The following is a 15,408-nucleotide window of genomic DNA, read 5'->3' as shown; positions in this document are numbered from 1 at the left end:
TGGGATCTCTGACAACTTATCGGAAACATCTTCCCATACAAAATCCCTCCTTTCTCTGTGTACACATGTTCCAAGACGTGGTGCTATTCAGTGGTTAAAACATCTCTGTTTGTTTCATAGAGCCAGTGACAGTGCAGGATGTGGAATACTTTCTTTCAGTTCCATTACATTAAATCATTTTCTAAGTGCCAAGATTACAATAGATGTTTGAAGAGTTAGGAGAAGTTGCCGTGTTCTGCATTAGTATTCTCCTGAGTGAGAGCATGTAAGTCTGAACACAAGCAACTTATCACTGCAATATTCTGTTGAGCAAATATACATATATTCACCAATAAATGGTACAGAAAGAATGAAAGCCATATGGTAGCATTTCAATTTAGCCAAGAGATTTCCAATAATTATTTATTTTAATATTTAATTTGATGCAGGGAAATTATAAATTGTCCTCTAAGTAATGAGATTCAACATTAATTGCTTCTTAAAATCTGTCTTTGATTTTCCAAGAAACTGTGGTAATGCTTTGGTTAACACAAAACAATAAAACTTTATATATATATATATATATATCCGTATGTATTTTCCATTATACAATGTCATGGTTTAAACATTAATGATCTCTTTTTTTTTAACTTGATTTTAAAACTGTCAGAGTAACTAACATTAACAAAGAAATAGCTAACTTTACAGAATTTAGAGAATGGTAGTATTTGGTTGCACTTTAATTATTTCAGTAAGAAAACTGTTCTATTAACTTCAAAGACAAATTGAAATGGTGCTTGTATTGCACCTGCCTCTGAAGTTTGTTTAACCTCAGTGAGATGTGGTGCTTCAGGACCAGAATCACAGAATCACACAGAATTACCCGGGTTGGAAGGGACCTCAAGGATCATGTAGTTCCAACCCCCCTGCCTAGCAGGGCCACCAAACATACACATTTACTAGTGTATGTATGTATTTACTACTCCACAACCTCACTGGGCAGCCTGTTCCAGGACCTAACCACCCTTCTAGTAAAGAACTTTCCCCTAACATCCAACCTAAATCTTCCCTCCTTCAACTTAAAACCATTTCCCCGTGTCCTGCTATTATCAGCCCTTTCGAAGAGTTTACTCCCCTCCCAGAACATCTCTTCTGTTTCTTTCCAGACCACAGGTAGTTATTTTGTTTGTTTTCATATCTTCAACAAGCTCCAGCATTCTCGAGAAGATGCAGAGATGGCAGGGGTAAGAAAAGGGACAGTTTTGCCTGCTCTAGCATCTTCACTTCTGCCCTGACTGCATGACACAATGGGACATGCCTCAGGCTTTTCCCAGGCTATAATTTAATTATATTGTCATTTAAAAATACAAACAGTTGAGAAATAACATCAACAAGCCCATGTAGCAACCCGAGGCTTCTGGAAAAATTGAAGGGTTTATGTCTTGAAGCAAATGGCAACATTTCCAAGCAAGTTTTTGCTCTCCTCCCAGGTGCTGTGAAGGCCTGGGTCTCAATAAGTTCAAATCCTCAAACACTTCAGCAACAGAGAAATCTGTAAATTGAGTTGGGACTGTAACTTCATCACAATTTCTCAACAGTGTTTAAGAGAGGGTGAGGAGCTCTGAGAAGTCAGTTTGGAAAATAACCAAAAGAAGAAAACATGAAATCTTGTCGGATTAAGGCCTTGTGCCTAACTTCTAAATAAATTCTTACTGAGATAGTCTAACTATATTCTTATCTATGCTAAACAGCACGGTGAGATGTGAAGGGTAAAGCGCCACTTATTGATTGTTTGTTTTGGAAGTATTCGTACTATCAAAGACCAAAAAGAACCACCTCTGCTGTTATTTTGTTGCCTTTTTCAGTGGAGATGGCCCTGTGTATGATACACCCATTAAGAATTCCTGCTTGAGGGTAGAACTTTAAGGGTATTCTCCACCTTAAAACTGATGCTAGATGTTCTGTTGTTGGTGGTGGGTTGTTTTATTTTGTTGTTGTTTGTTTGTTTGTTTTTTAAATGAAACCTCTCTGTGACACTGTGGGTGGCTGGGCATGTTGTAATCCTGTCATGCACTTGGGTGCCCAAACTGCAAAGAGTCTCTTAATTTTTAAGCAGGAAGACGAATTACTTTACCTGAATGGAAATCGGGCTGCTTCATTGGCTTTGGATGATGCCACCCAAGTTGGCTGAGAGAAAAAGGTCAGTAAGACTCTTCTTTTAACTCAAAATTGCCACTTGATTCACCATTTGATTTTGACTTTTATAATACTGTTGTGGTATTTCAATCCCAAAACATAGAATATTGTACTGTTATTAAAAACATGCTAGCAAAATTCAGCAGTTGATGGTAGAGGGGAAGCTGTAAGCAGAACAGGCTATCAGAGTTCACTCAGAAAGTTAAAATGTGCTATGGAAAGTAGGCGTGCTTGAGTATGTGATCCTAGGGAGTCATCTGGGCTACCAGACAGTATAGAGAGCCTGAAATGCTGGATAGGTTGATAGAATACAGACTTTGACTTCTACAAAGTGAATTGATCCAGATGAGTGAAAATCCATTTTGCTGATAAGATTTAACATGTGTGACAACAGTATGGAAAACCTGCAGGCAAAAAAAAAGCCTGAAAAAAATATCTTCCAGCATCAGACTACAAACTGAATTTTTATCAAAGCCAAGAAAAAAGTTGCCTATATTCTCGAGCAGGACTGTATCTTGTCAGGAAACTGATTATGAGAGATCCAAACTCTTCAAGGTGAAAATCTTTTAGCATTTCTCCTTCAGTAGCAAAGGAAGGCAAAAATCTACATGATAGCTATGAGTGGATAGATGTCACTGTGGAATGTTTCTGACGGACTGGAAGTTCTCTGATTTTGAAGGAAACATTGCTGAATGTCAATCATTTAGATAGATATTCTTTTCTTGACTCCATTAGTTCTAAGGAGCAAGAGTAACTTTCAAAAGTGACAGGCAATGTCATTTTTATGGATTCTGGTCTTGTCTTTCAGCAGAAGCTCAAATTCCTCCAAGTGTGATAAAGTAAATCTCTGGTGGTAAGTGTCTCAAAGATTTGTTACTTGTATTTTGTTTACAAAGGAAGATGAGAGCTGTTTGAAGCAACTGGTATTTCAGTAAGAAAGGGGTCCAATAAATTAACTGGCAGCGCTGCACCTGTTTAAAAAAATTGAAGGAGTTTTAACCATATACTTGAATTCCATAGTGTGACACTGAGTTGTGCATTTGCTGCAGCCTAGCAATTTATTTATTTATTTATTTATTTTCGATTTAAGCACTATCTTCTTTGCATCCATTTTGCATTGTATTTTTTCTTGACTGAAGACAGACAGCTCTTGCAATGAAATATATGTCATGACTGATTTGTTTCTATCCCTTGCATAATTATGACCTCAAAATATTTCTGAAGAATGGTCCTGATTAGAAAAAGCAATGACTTCAGTACAGGCGGGGGGTTGCTGAACACCCATAGATTGTCCATGTCTACAAAATAGCACCACGGCATTTAAGTAGTTCCATAGTAGGTATGCATCATCAACAAAATATAATTTCCCTAAAAAGAGATAACCTCTCTCCTATTTTACTGCTTGTTTGCAACTGAATTGATATTCCATGTGTCATTTTAACATGCATGTGGAAGTTTCAAATTTTTTCAGACAAAGCCAAGTTAGAGCATGATGGTATGTCACTATAAAAATGTTCTCAGTGTACTGCTGATACAAACCTATTCAATTCTGAGTGCTCCTTACAGAGAAGACAGGCAAACCTGAAGTAACAGCAAAACACAATTTTTATGATAAATGTAGAGCTGCAAACCGCTGGAACATAGTGCCAAATTCTGGCTTATGTTGCATCACGACAGAACATTATGAGGCAAGATAGTATTGCCAAATATTAGCAGCAGTCAATTCCTATGTGAGAAATTAAAAGCTGTGCTGAGATATTGTTCACATCTGTTCAACATTCTCTATATTAATATAACATTTTGTCTTTCAGATGTAGTAGGACAGTAACTTTTCTCAAAAACTTGCCTAATCATTCAAAAGAAGAGTTTTGTGTTGTCATGGTTTTATTAGACATGGACAGATTAAACCTAGTATAAAAAGGATTGTTTACTTTTACCATTTTGCAATTTATTTGTTTGTTTGTTTGTTTGTTTATTACTGCAAATTACATTCAAGGCAAGACTGAATGTGGCTCTGGACAGCCTGATCTAGTGGTTGGAGACCCTGCCCATGGCAGGGGTATTGAAACTGGATGATCATTGTGGTCCTTTTCAACCCAGGCCATTCTGTTGTTCTATTATTCTATCATTCTATAACTCTACAATATCATTTAACAACCAAAAAATTAGTGGGCACTGCAGATACTTAAAGCAATGGGCTCAATTATTAGAACTAAGAATTATTCTTCATTTACATGATCAAAGAAGGCAGAAGCAATGACCTCACTTTCTTTCTGATGGATCACAACAGGGTCCTGGTCATACAAATGGAAGTGTGGATTTTTCTGATCACCTCAGAGAATTAATTAGAATATAATGACTGAAAGATATTTACTAAAGAAATAAGGTGGGACAAATTTATGAGAAAAAGAAACCTGGAGTGGGTTAGATACTGCAGTGAAAACAGCAAGTTATATGTGGCATGGTGGTAAAAAAAAAAAAAAAAAAAAAAAAAAGTTTCAAATTCTAGGTTTCAAATGCTAAGAGATATTGCATGGTGGAATGTATTTAGAAAGGATGAAATAGTTATTTCGGTTGCAGGTAATATATCCCAGATTGCATTCACCAAATTTTAATTCCATTAGCTAGGGCTACAACAGCAGTTTAAAAGAAAGGTTTTGGCATCCCTTCCTAGCACTGTTAATATTTCTTTCACTGTAGAAGTATCAGATTAGAACACATTAGCTCTTGGTGGAAGTGGGTACCACTCTACTTTGCTGATACCAGAATGATTTTAGTTTTGCTAGTACCAGATCTGAATGTGGTTATTGAGATGTTTTCTTGAAGTGGAATGCATGGGGCCAAAAAACTGACAACAACGATTTCTGAAGTGCGGCAACCTTGCATTGAGCGCACTGGTATTCAGAATGGTGTCATCATAATGTGTAATAAACATGTGCTAACTGAGATAAAGTTACTGACACTTCATGAGACCAGAATATTATGTATCACAAAGCTAACTGAGTGATACAATAAAAGATCAAGTTTGGATTAAAATATTAACTTGACTACTGAGATATTTGCAGCATTGCAGAGTTACTGATTTGAATCTGATTTAATCATGTTATTATTTTTTTTAATGTGTGCTATGTTTAAAAACAATATATTTTTAATTGTTTTTTATTATTATTATTTTATCTTTATTAGGAGCAGGTCACAATTTGAAGCTTTTCTGTGTAATTATTAGAGACTGAAAACTTCATTAAAAAGAAAAAGTCAAGATTATTCTATGATCCTAAGAATCTCAATGCAAGGACATCAGGTAAACAATAAAGTATTCTGAAACTTTCTGTAGAATCTTAAAGGCTTGCAACAGCACTTGTGAAAGATATTGTTTTCTATACATACATTAAGCTTACTTAAGGATGTTAATCCCATGTTTAAGGTAGATAGTGTAGTACCTATAAGCATGGACATGCTTTATAGAAAAGATGAATACCCTCTGAATGCATCTGAGGATAAAATTAGTCTGGGCAATGGAAATCTGTGCAATCTTGTTCATGATTTATGGCTTGATCGTATGGTCAAACAATATGTAATATGTAATATTGTTGTGCCTGGGATTAGCTCTATTTTTCTTTTATTTTACTGCCTGTTCAAATTAAACAATTTCAACTTTGCTTTTTTATGTCACTTATTCTAGTCAAGCGCAAATAGAGGAAATTCAGTCTAATTGGCATGTGTACCAAAAACACATACTGAAAGAAAAGCTAGACAGTCAAAGTTAATATTACCAACATTAGGAGCCCTTCCACCCTGGCCCAAGATTGCTCCTATGAACTCTTCTGTAAATGATACTGGATAATGAAAGATTTAGAAATCACATTCCAGTAGTTGCTGAAAGAGTAGCCTTTATGCAACATTTATTTGTCATTTTCAGTACATTTCTATTTTATTACAGTACCCACAATTCTACTACCGCTCTGAGTACATCGCAACCACAATGAAACCCACGGAGGCATGCAGTGAGGTTTTGGGTTGTTTTGTGGTTATTTTTGGTGTATATATGTGAGTGTATTGGTTTGTTGTTGTTTACAGTTTGGGGATCTTTTTTTCTTTTTTCTAAATATATTTGGAAAGCAAGTTGAGTTCATTTTATGCTTTAGCAAACAAATTTCAGTACAAGAAGAAAAAACTTAAATATCTGGTGATTTAACAAAAAGGTAACACAGAGGACAGGGAGTGGGGTGGGAAGAAGCTGTTAACAATGGAGCAGAACAGTGAAAGTCCAAGAATATTGTATGTTTCCGCTACCAACTGTGTTAGCCACCAGCACTGAACTTGAGATCTTGAAGAATCAGTGACTACATACCTCAACACCGCTTAGCTACTCAGGGAGCATATGCCAGGCAGAATCTAGCTAAAAGCATTAGAAATGCAAACTTGTCTGGTTTCCATTGGATTGTTTTACTCTAAGATGTTTCAAGCAGTACATGAAATTACCAGAACACTGAATGTGGCAGAATGTAGATATCTGCAATGCTAATGTTAATGGTTTACAGGAAAAGTAACACACTTAAATTGTCAAGATAGCCAGTGCAGCTCACAATAGTCCATACTGTGTACAAAGTCCTGACAGTTTATGAAATGCTGCTCACATTAGTAACAATAATAACATTCTTAAAGTAACAACAACAACAAACAACAACAACAACAATAATAATAATATGAAGTTGGATTTTGACTGTATGGTGATTTTTAGTGAAAAGAAAGAATTTGTCCTGCTTCATCATCTTTATCATAAAAATCTGGGATTTATTAAGACATTAAATATGTACTAGTTCTTTTATGTTTGATTATTATTCTCCCTACTACTGGTATTATTCTTCAAAAGAAAGGGCAACCTAAAGGCTGTCCAAAACTTGAAAATTTACAAGTTAGAGAATGTTTCTCTAGAAGATTAAAAAAATAAGGCCTGCTAGTGTAGTGCATCTCAATTGCATATTTTTTAAAAAAAAACAATGGAAGTACTCTAATTGACACTCACTTGGCCTATTCGTTAAGCATAAAATTCTGCCTTTAAGAGCCATACATTAAGAGCCAGACACTGGGGTTTATTTCTTTAAGAGCTGGTCTAATAATTTCTGATTATTTGCTGAGACATTCTAAAAACTATCAGATATATTTATCCAGCATTTGCCTGGCTGACTCTCAAGTAGAGAATCAAGAAAGGAAATGAGTACACCAGTGATTAACTATTCCCAGGAATACTATGAAGCTGACAATCTCTCAAAATCATGTTTTACTGAGGGTCTAATGAACAGCATATTATGTACTATTTTGGAAAATGAGCTAGGTTAATGTGTTCTCTCCTGGAGTCATCAAATTTGTGAGGAAATGTGTATGGGATTAACTGTGCCTTGCTTTGTATTTGGTGGTAAGAAATCATAGCTCAGACAACACCAAAGAAAGGTAAAAACTTAAAGCTGCACTACTGGAAGAACGAAGAGCACACAAAGTCCCCCAGGCACACTTGGACTGTTGAAGCAGGTTGGTTCATACATAGAACCATAGAATTGTTTTGATTGGAAGGGACTCTACTGTTCATCCAGTTCCAATCCCTATGCCATGAGTAGGGACACCTTCTGCCAAACAAGGTTTCCCTAAGCCCCATCCAACCTGGCTTTGAATGCCTCAAGGGAGGGGGCATCTACAGCTTCTCTGGGCATTCTGTTCCAGTGCCTTCACACCATTATAGTGATTTTCTTCCTAATGTTCTATATATATAAACATTCATGGGTAGAAATGTCTTTTCGGGGAGAAATTCATGTTACACGTACTCTGTGATAGAAAAAAAAAAAAAAAAAGCTTTAATGAATACAGTGAATAGTGGTAATAAAATTGCATCTACAGAAAACAATTAGGAGGAATTATTGATACCTAGAAAATTATCTGTTACATCTACATCTCCACAAAATTATCTTAATTGCTAACACAATCTCCAGTGTAATCTTCAACATAGTCAGAGTGAGATGAAATTGATACAAAACAATGATGCTGTGGAAGTTACAATGAAATACACATCCACTTGCTAAAGTTGCTAACTGTCCAAGCCATACTCTGGCACCACCACTGCAAAAATCTGAAGCAAAAGAGAAGATCAAGAAGTCTGAGATTATCTTCATCAAAATGTTCTGTGTCATTTATGATATCAGACCTACTTATCAGAGATGGTATGTTAGGTGATACCTTGCCATTAATGTTATGTAAAATTTCAGTACAGATGGATTCTTTGTTGTAATATGAAATTATTATTGCAAGCTAAAATTTTAAAACAGAAAAGCCACCAACTTTGAACTCTATGCTGCTATTCAGCAAAGAAAGGGAGAAGAAAGGGAAATTTCATCACTGAGATCTCAGTATGGAAATGATTAACTTCAACAAAATAATCACCATTACTGGTTTTATTCTTCTCCAAAATTCCTACTGCTGTTTAGGAGGTACCTAGAAGCCAAAGTAGTGGCATTTCAGCAGGTCACTGCTGTAATGATATGCTGTTAAGGAGATTATAGGTATGCGCATATTTTGGAGAACAACCATCGAAGAACGTGACATAAGCAGACAGTTAGAAAGCAAAAATATTTTCAGCAAAAACAACCCATGGCACATGGAAAGACCAGAAAAATTAGTTACAAGGGATGAAAAGAGACAAAGTGCACTCAGTTTTGTGACATTTATGTTGCTCTTTTAGTTAAAACTAGCAAACAAACAAAAAAGCAACCAAACAAAAGTAAATGCTATCTGTGGAGACTGTTGTATTTTTGAGTGGATTACAATCATATAAAACATAAAAAGTCTCTTTCTTGATGTGGCTAAGCAAGAGTTTTGGTATTTTTCTACTGCGGGATCCTCATGAAGAATCAAAAAGCTCTGTGCTTGTCTGGTTTCTACTTTAGCTAACATATTCTCTTTTTCCAGACCCCTTTTAAGCCTATCTGGAGCTTGAATGCGTATCTTGGCCTGAACCTTCTGAAGTCAAACTGTGTCTCTGTTTGCATCTGGGATTTAACCAGGAAGTGCTTGAACTACCAAGCTGTAGGCTGATAGCAAGAGATTTGCAGACCTAAAAAATTCAGATAAGCCCATACAAGCTTTGAACCTCTAAACCTTTTGAAGTTTGTCTCTCACGAAGTCTAACTTCACTGCTGTCAGCAGAGAACTCTGAAAAATGAATGGAAACAGATCTCTGTTCTGGAAAGCTACTGTGGGTGGCTTAAGGACAAATGAATAAATACCACTATATATGGGAATACAGCACTCTTCAGAGAACAACTCTGTCCCTGAACACTTGAGTATTTCCTTGCATCTGCAACAACAAAAAAAGCTCATAAAATGAACAGATTTCTTACTCATCCCTGTGTTTTCAGTGTGGGTGATCTGAAGCAGTGATGTGTTCTTTAAACATTTGTGTTTCCATTTACTCAAACAGACTGTTTTTGTTTACCATTTCCCCATTGAACTGGTCATGGGTGTATATTTGAGGAAAAATCCAGTAGGCAGAAACTGTTGTCATAGTAGGAAGAATGGGCAGCCCACAAACATTGACAGGGATTCAGTGTGTGGCAGAGTAAATACACAGCCAATTTTTCTTAAGTCTGTCACCTTTGTCTGCTGGGCATTATTTCATAATATCATGTCTTCTGTTGTTCAGAGTTAGATTATTCTTGAGAATGACGAATAGAAGCTACTTCAGGAAAGTATATATATTGTATAGACTTTGTCATGTTTAAAACTCTTATAGACTTTCTTCACAAATTGTGTGTTAAAAAGCTTATTCTTGGGAGAAAGAATCCTAGGAGAAAAAATATGGTAATGTATTCTGAAGAAGTCTGAAGATGTCTACAATTATACATAATCTATAATGATATATTTCTTGAAAAATGTATATTTTTTAAGCTATTTGCTAAACATTTTTTGTTTGTAGTACTTTGTGCTACAGTTTATCACTTATCATTCATAGTCTTCTCCATTAATTTCAGCATCATTGATGCCCCAGAAATGAAGAAAAGTTTTCAAGTACATCTAAATATCATCCAACACCTGAGAGGATTTCATCAAAGAGACAAAGTCAAGCTCATCGCAGTGGAAATTCAAGAGATTATGGACACTGAAACAAGAAATTAGTATGTGAGGAAAAGCTTTTTCACCATAAGGACAGTGAAACAGAGGAAGAGGCTGCCCAGTGAGGATGTAAGTTTTCCATCTCTGAGAGTTTTTCAAAAGCCATCTGGATCATAAACTGCAGAGTTCACCTAATTTCAATCAAGGGTTGGAACAGAGACTTACTGAGGTCTTTTGTGAACTGTGTTTTCTTATGATCATCTACTGTACTATACCATATCCACAGTTAATTTTCTCTTTTCTGGAGAGATTAGTCTTTTTTTACACTTAAACAATATGTGTATTCTATAACTTCAATCGTTTTAGTTGCACTTCCATGTTTTACTGTACCCTTTCTAATACAAGGCAACAAGCTGCACATGGTTCACAAGAGAGCAGGCACTGCAAATTAATTCTATGTTTAGTGGCATTTACATCTTTGTTCCTTAGTCCTTCAGCAGTAATTTCTTCCCAGTCTGTTTGCCTTGTACATGGCACTTCACTTTGGATTTGATATATTCATAGGATATATATAATAATACAAAAGCTGTCCGTGAAGATTTGTCAGATAGTTTCATTAAATTTAGACCCCATCATTTAGTAATTGTGATTAAATTTGGATTTTCCTGTATGCATTTCTTTGTGTATGTTGACTCAGTTTCTTGTTTATCCAATATTCTTCTACACTACTTTAAGTTTTGAAGTGCACTGAATATTGCTGTATCATCAGAAAGCTTCATTACAGAGTGAAAAATAAAAGAAATTATATATTTTAGTCTCATGTTATACTGTTGCCTGTTTTTAAGGCACCTTAAAATTTCATAGAAAGTAAAAAGTTGCTGAAAATGATGTAGAGCAAACAAGAATGAAGACAGATTTTTTTTTAAACAAATGCCCATACTTCTCACCTTTTAAATACTTAATTGTTAAAAATTTAGACCTAACTTGCCACATCTTAGGCCAGTTTCTTTTTATTTTAATTGAACACGGGTCCCATTTCTACAGGATGACTCTTATGTTAGCTTTTTTAACAATTTTAAATTTTAAAATGTTAATTTTAACAATGATGCTGCTCTATTGTTTCTTTCAAGGTCATTTGAATTGATTGAATATGTCTATTTAAAGATTCTACTGTAATATGCCTCCATATTTGTTGGTTGATTCTAATCATTTTCCATTAATAAAATTTCTAGAGTAATTCGGTAATAGATCTCAGGATGAACTGAAGAACTGCTTCTTCTTCTATGCATTCATTTATTTTTTATGTATTCATTGATTTGAAATCATCTTAGGCATAGAAACCCATGACACAGACTGAAATCTTTTAGTTTTCACAGTCTTTCCAGTGCAGTGACTGTACAACTAGCTGCATAAACTACTGATTGAAATCGTAATGGCTACTGAAGAGAAAGGTTGAAAGATTTAAGCCGCTTTTCAAAAGGAGGGTTCAACCATGTTAAGACCGTGTTCTTCATTTTGATCTCTCAGTGATTCCTCATGCCCCATTAAACTGACATTTCTTCATTAAAGGCTTGTGTTTAAGACTAGTGGCATAATGAAGCAAACAATGTGTGAACACTATATTGCTTGGGTTTTCTTTTTCTGTTTTGTTTTGTTTGTTTTGTTTTGTTTTGTTTTGTTTCTGACTGAAGATCTGAAACCATTCAGTTGTTTTTGGAGCCTAGAATGTTGACACCGGGTAAGACCCAGAGTTACAAGGAGTCAAGAGAAAAACAACAGGGAAAACGAAAATTACTTTTGAAATTTCATATACGGAAATCGTAGCTTTGCTCAGAAAGGATTTTTCCAATGTTTTCAGCTACACATTTGAGAATGTGTTTATATTCTGACTGTGGAAACACAGTGCCATTACTGAGTATGCAGGTAAATGTATGCTAGTGGAAGTTACAGGAGCAAGAAGGTGCATGTGTCTTATATTAATAAAGTTCAAGAAGTGACTACCATGTTGTCCTAGACTGTAAAAAATATCCACATGAAAATATGAAAAAATGACTGAAGTGGAGCTGAATATCTTTCCTTCCAAACCACAAGAATAAAAATCAGCCTACCAAGGAAAGTTTATTCAAGATGAACAAGTCTTGAAAAACGATACGAATTTTGCCAGATCAGAGCCTGCAAAGCCACCCAGCAGTGCGGTAGCCTGCATCTATGGACTATACATTACATATTAATGTAGGTTTTATAGAGACCATACTGAAAAAAGCAAGCCAATAAGAGAACAGTGAAAGGGGAATGTCATCTGGTTCCTATTAATTACTGAGGTCACTTTTGAGCTGAACTCTATAGCAGCTAAGCCAAGTAAAGAAACCCAAAACTTTCAGGTTATGATGCAGTTACCAAAACCTGAATAGAGCAGTAAGTGAAATTTGTACTTAGACTCAGGTCTGTCAAATTGTTGGCTGAATTGAAAGCTAAGTCAGAGCCTGAGAGACAGTTTCTTACTGCCTTAAGAGACATATGATAAAAGTCAAATTACATAACAATCAGTTTTAATCCTCCTGAGATGGAGTGGAGGTAGTTTGGTATTGATTGAAGAGGTCAGAAAGGTATGAATACCACTGTAGTAGGTGAAAAAATAACAACAAAAAATAATAAATAAATAAAAATTGGAAAAACTGTCAAGAGTAGAATGGTGAAAATGGTCCCACGCTAGGAATGGATAAGGCATTTGTTTATGTGAAAGAAAGATAGACACATCAATACATTATTAGCTGCTCTTGAAAGAGAAATCAGTATGTTTCTTGTACCTCTTAAATATTAACTAATCATTAAGAACAAACTGAGAGGTAGAGATGCAAGGTTATTGTGAGACAGCCTTTGTGCACCTGGTTACCATAGGTCCTTATGGAATACCATACAGCCAAGTGTGCTGGCACTGATGCTATAAAGACTGACACCTAGACTCTGTACATTTATATCCATGATCTTATGCTCAGAACGATCTTGTACACGCTGTACGTTTCTGAACTATTCATTTACCACTGGTGTTGTCTAAGGACAATATGTGTGCCAGCAGTCTAAAATATCCTTTGTTCTAATTGCTGTAAATCACCCTGGAAGCACACTTTTGATGTATATTATTTCACTTGGCTAATGTGTGCAACTGAACTGCCAGTTAAACTTTTGTAGTGGGTTGTGTTTTGTTGGTTTTTTTTTAGCTTTGACAATTTTTATCTGTCTAAAATGATAATTGTAGCAGGATAAGCTTTGCTGCTATTTTAATTTTCTTGTCTTTAGCTTTTCTGAATCTAGTGAGGTTAAACAGGTGGTTTTGTGGGCAGACTTTGGTGCTGTTAATGTGAACATTTTGATTGAGATTAGTCTTTCTCTAACTGTCTCTGACAAACACTCTTGTCCTCTGTGATCTTTTGGGTAGGCAAGAAGTTGATTCAGTTGCTACACTAAACGTCTAAGCCTGGAACTCCTCACTTAGAAATCATTGGTATAACTTGTACATGCGTGTGAGTGTGTGTGTGTGAGACAGAGAGAGAGAGAAAGAGAAAGAGAGAGAGCAGACATAAGAACGCTTACTTTATACAAACAAACACAGATAATTCAAACCAGAAGTCTTGGTTGTTAATGTTCCTACATTCTTCATAGAAGATAATGTTCTAATTACAGGACAGCTAAGAAATATCTGGGTGAATTTCAATAGTGTTGCAATATGAAGGACAGTAGGTTAGACACCTAATTCATTATCTGCAGTGTATTCAGCATTTTATAATAGGTCTGTTTATGGATACTTGACCTTATGAACACAGTAAACAACAAAGAATTAATGTAGGAGGTAAGTATGGAAGTATGGCAGAAAGGAGAAGAATTCTGCATGCTATTATTGCATAAAGTAACTGTGCAATGCTAGACATATTTGATAGAACTGTAGAATTATATGAGTTGGAAAAGGGTCTTCTAGTCCAACTCCCCTGCAATGAACACAGACATCTACACCCAGATTAGGTTGCTCAGAGCCCTGTCCAGACTGACCTTGAATGTCTCCAGGAATGGAGCATCCACCACTTCTCTGGGCAACCTCTCCCAGTGCCTCACCACCATATTGTAAAAAACTCTTTTCTAACATCCAATTTAAATCTACCCTCTTTTAGTTTGGAATCCTTCCCCCTAATCCTATCACCATAGACCCTGCTAAGGATTCTGTCCCCTTCTTTCTTGTAGCACCACTCTGGATACTGAAAGGCTGCTCTCAGGTCTTCCCAAAGCCTTCTTTTCTAGAGACTGAACAGCCCCAGTTCTTTCAGCCTGTCCTCGAAGGGGAGGTGTTTTATACATTTCCCTTTTCTGTGCCTCCAAGATGTAAAGCAGTACTTGTAGGCACTCAATTTATGTCATCCAACCATTGTCCTAAATGTATTTATAAACACTTTCTGAAAAGCTCAAGCAACTCTTTTGTGTAGTATGTATAGAATTTGGTGTTCACTCTCTCTCCATGAGTCATGAAATGTGGGCTGCCCCCAGGTATGCACTGAAGCTGACAGCAGCTGTTGCTAAACATGGGCACCCAGCTCTGCTGCCTGCCACCCTTCCTTTTCAGCATGATGAATGCAGAACTGATGTCTGAACAATGGCTTATCTTCAAAGTGGGGATGGTTGCCCCCCCCACACACACCATCCCCTGCATTGTTTATAGCTGATTGTTTATAGTCCTGCTTTTAAAGCATTTCCCGGGAGATGTGTTTTTGCTTGCCTGCAAGACAGGAGCATATTGCACTTCAGCTTCCTAATTGCCACTCATCTATTGTGCAAAAAAGGGAGAAAGACAATAAATCCCAGTGGACTCATATAGAAAGGCAGACACATCTACAGGGGCCCTGAGAGTGTCTCCTGAGCAGCTTTCAGGGGACTGAGACTGAGGTACTACCATGAAGGTGCTCCTGTCACTGAGAGCTCTTGCAATGCTGTTATGGTGCCTCCTCTGGACTGCTCAGGCACTTAAGATCATGGTACAATATCCATGGAGTTAAGGCAGATGGGATAAAACTAGATTACATGAGTTCGAGACACAGTTTTGACCCTTGGTATTCAGTTCCTTGTACTTCAGATGTTTGTGATTTTTTA

At 36.3% G+C, this 15,408-nt stretch overlaps 1 long non-coding RNA gene across 1 annotated transcript; it reads left to right on the top strand.

Moving 5' to 3' along the window:
- The first annotated feature begins 1,768 nt into the window (after nt 1–1,768).
- LOC107310221 (uncharacterized) lies at nt 1,769–11,089 on the top strand. Its single transcript, XR_001553522.3, has 4 exons — nt 1,769–2,179; nt 2,984–3,028; nt 5,362–5,476; nt 10,194–11,089. It is a non-coding gene; the product is annotated as an uncharacterized LOC107310221 (long non-coding RNA).
- Nucleotides 11,090–15,408: the final 4,319 nt, after the last annotated feature.

This window comes from Coturnix japonica, chromosome 2 (genome assembly GCF_054131305.1).
Source record: "Coturnix japonica strain WE chromosome 2, WE-NBRP24, whole genome shotgun sequence".
NCBI lineage: Eukaryota > Metazoa > Chordata > Aves > Galliformes > Phasianidae > Coturnix > Coturnix japonica.
This window is presented reverse-complemented; position numbering and strand designations above follow the sequence as displayed.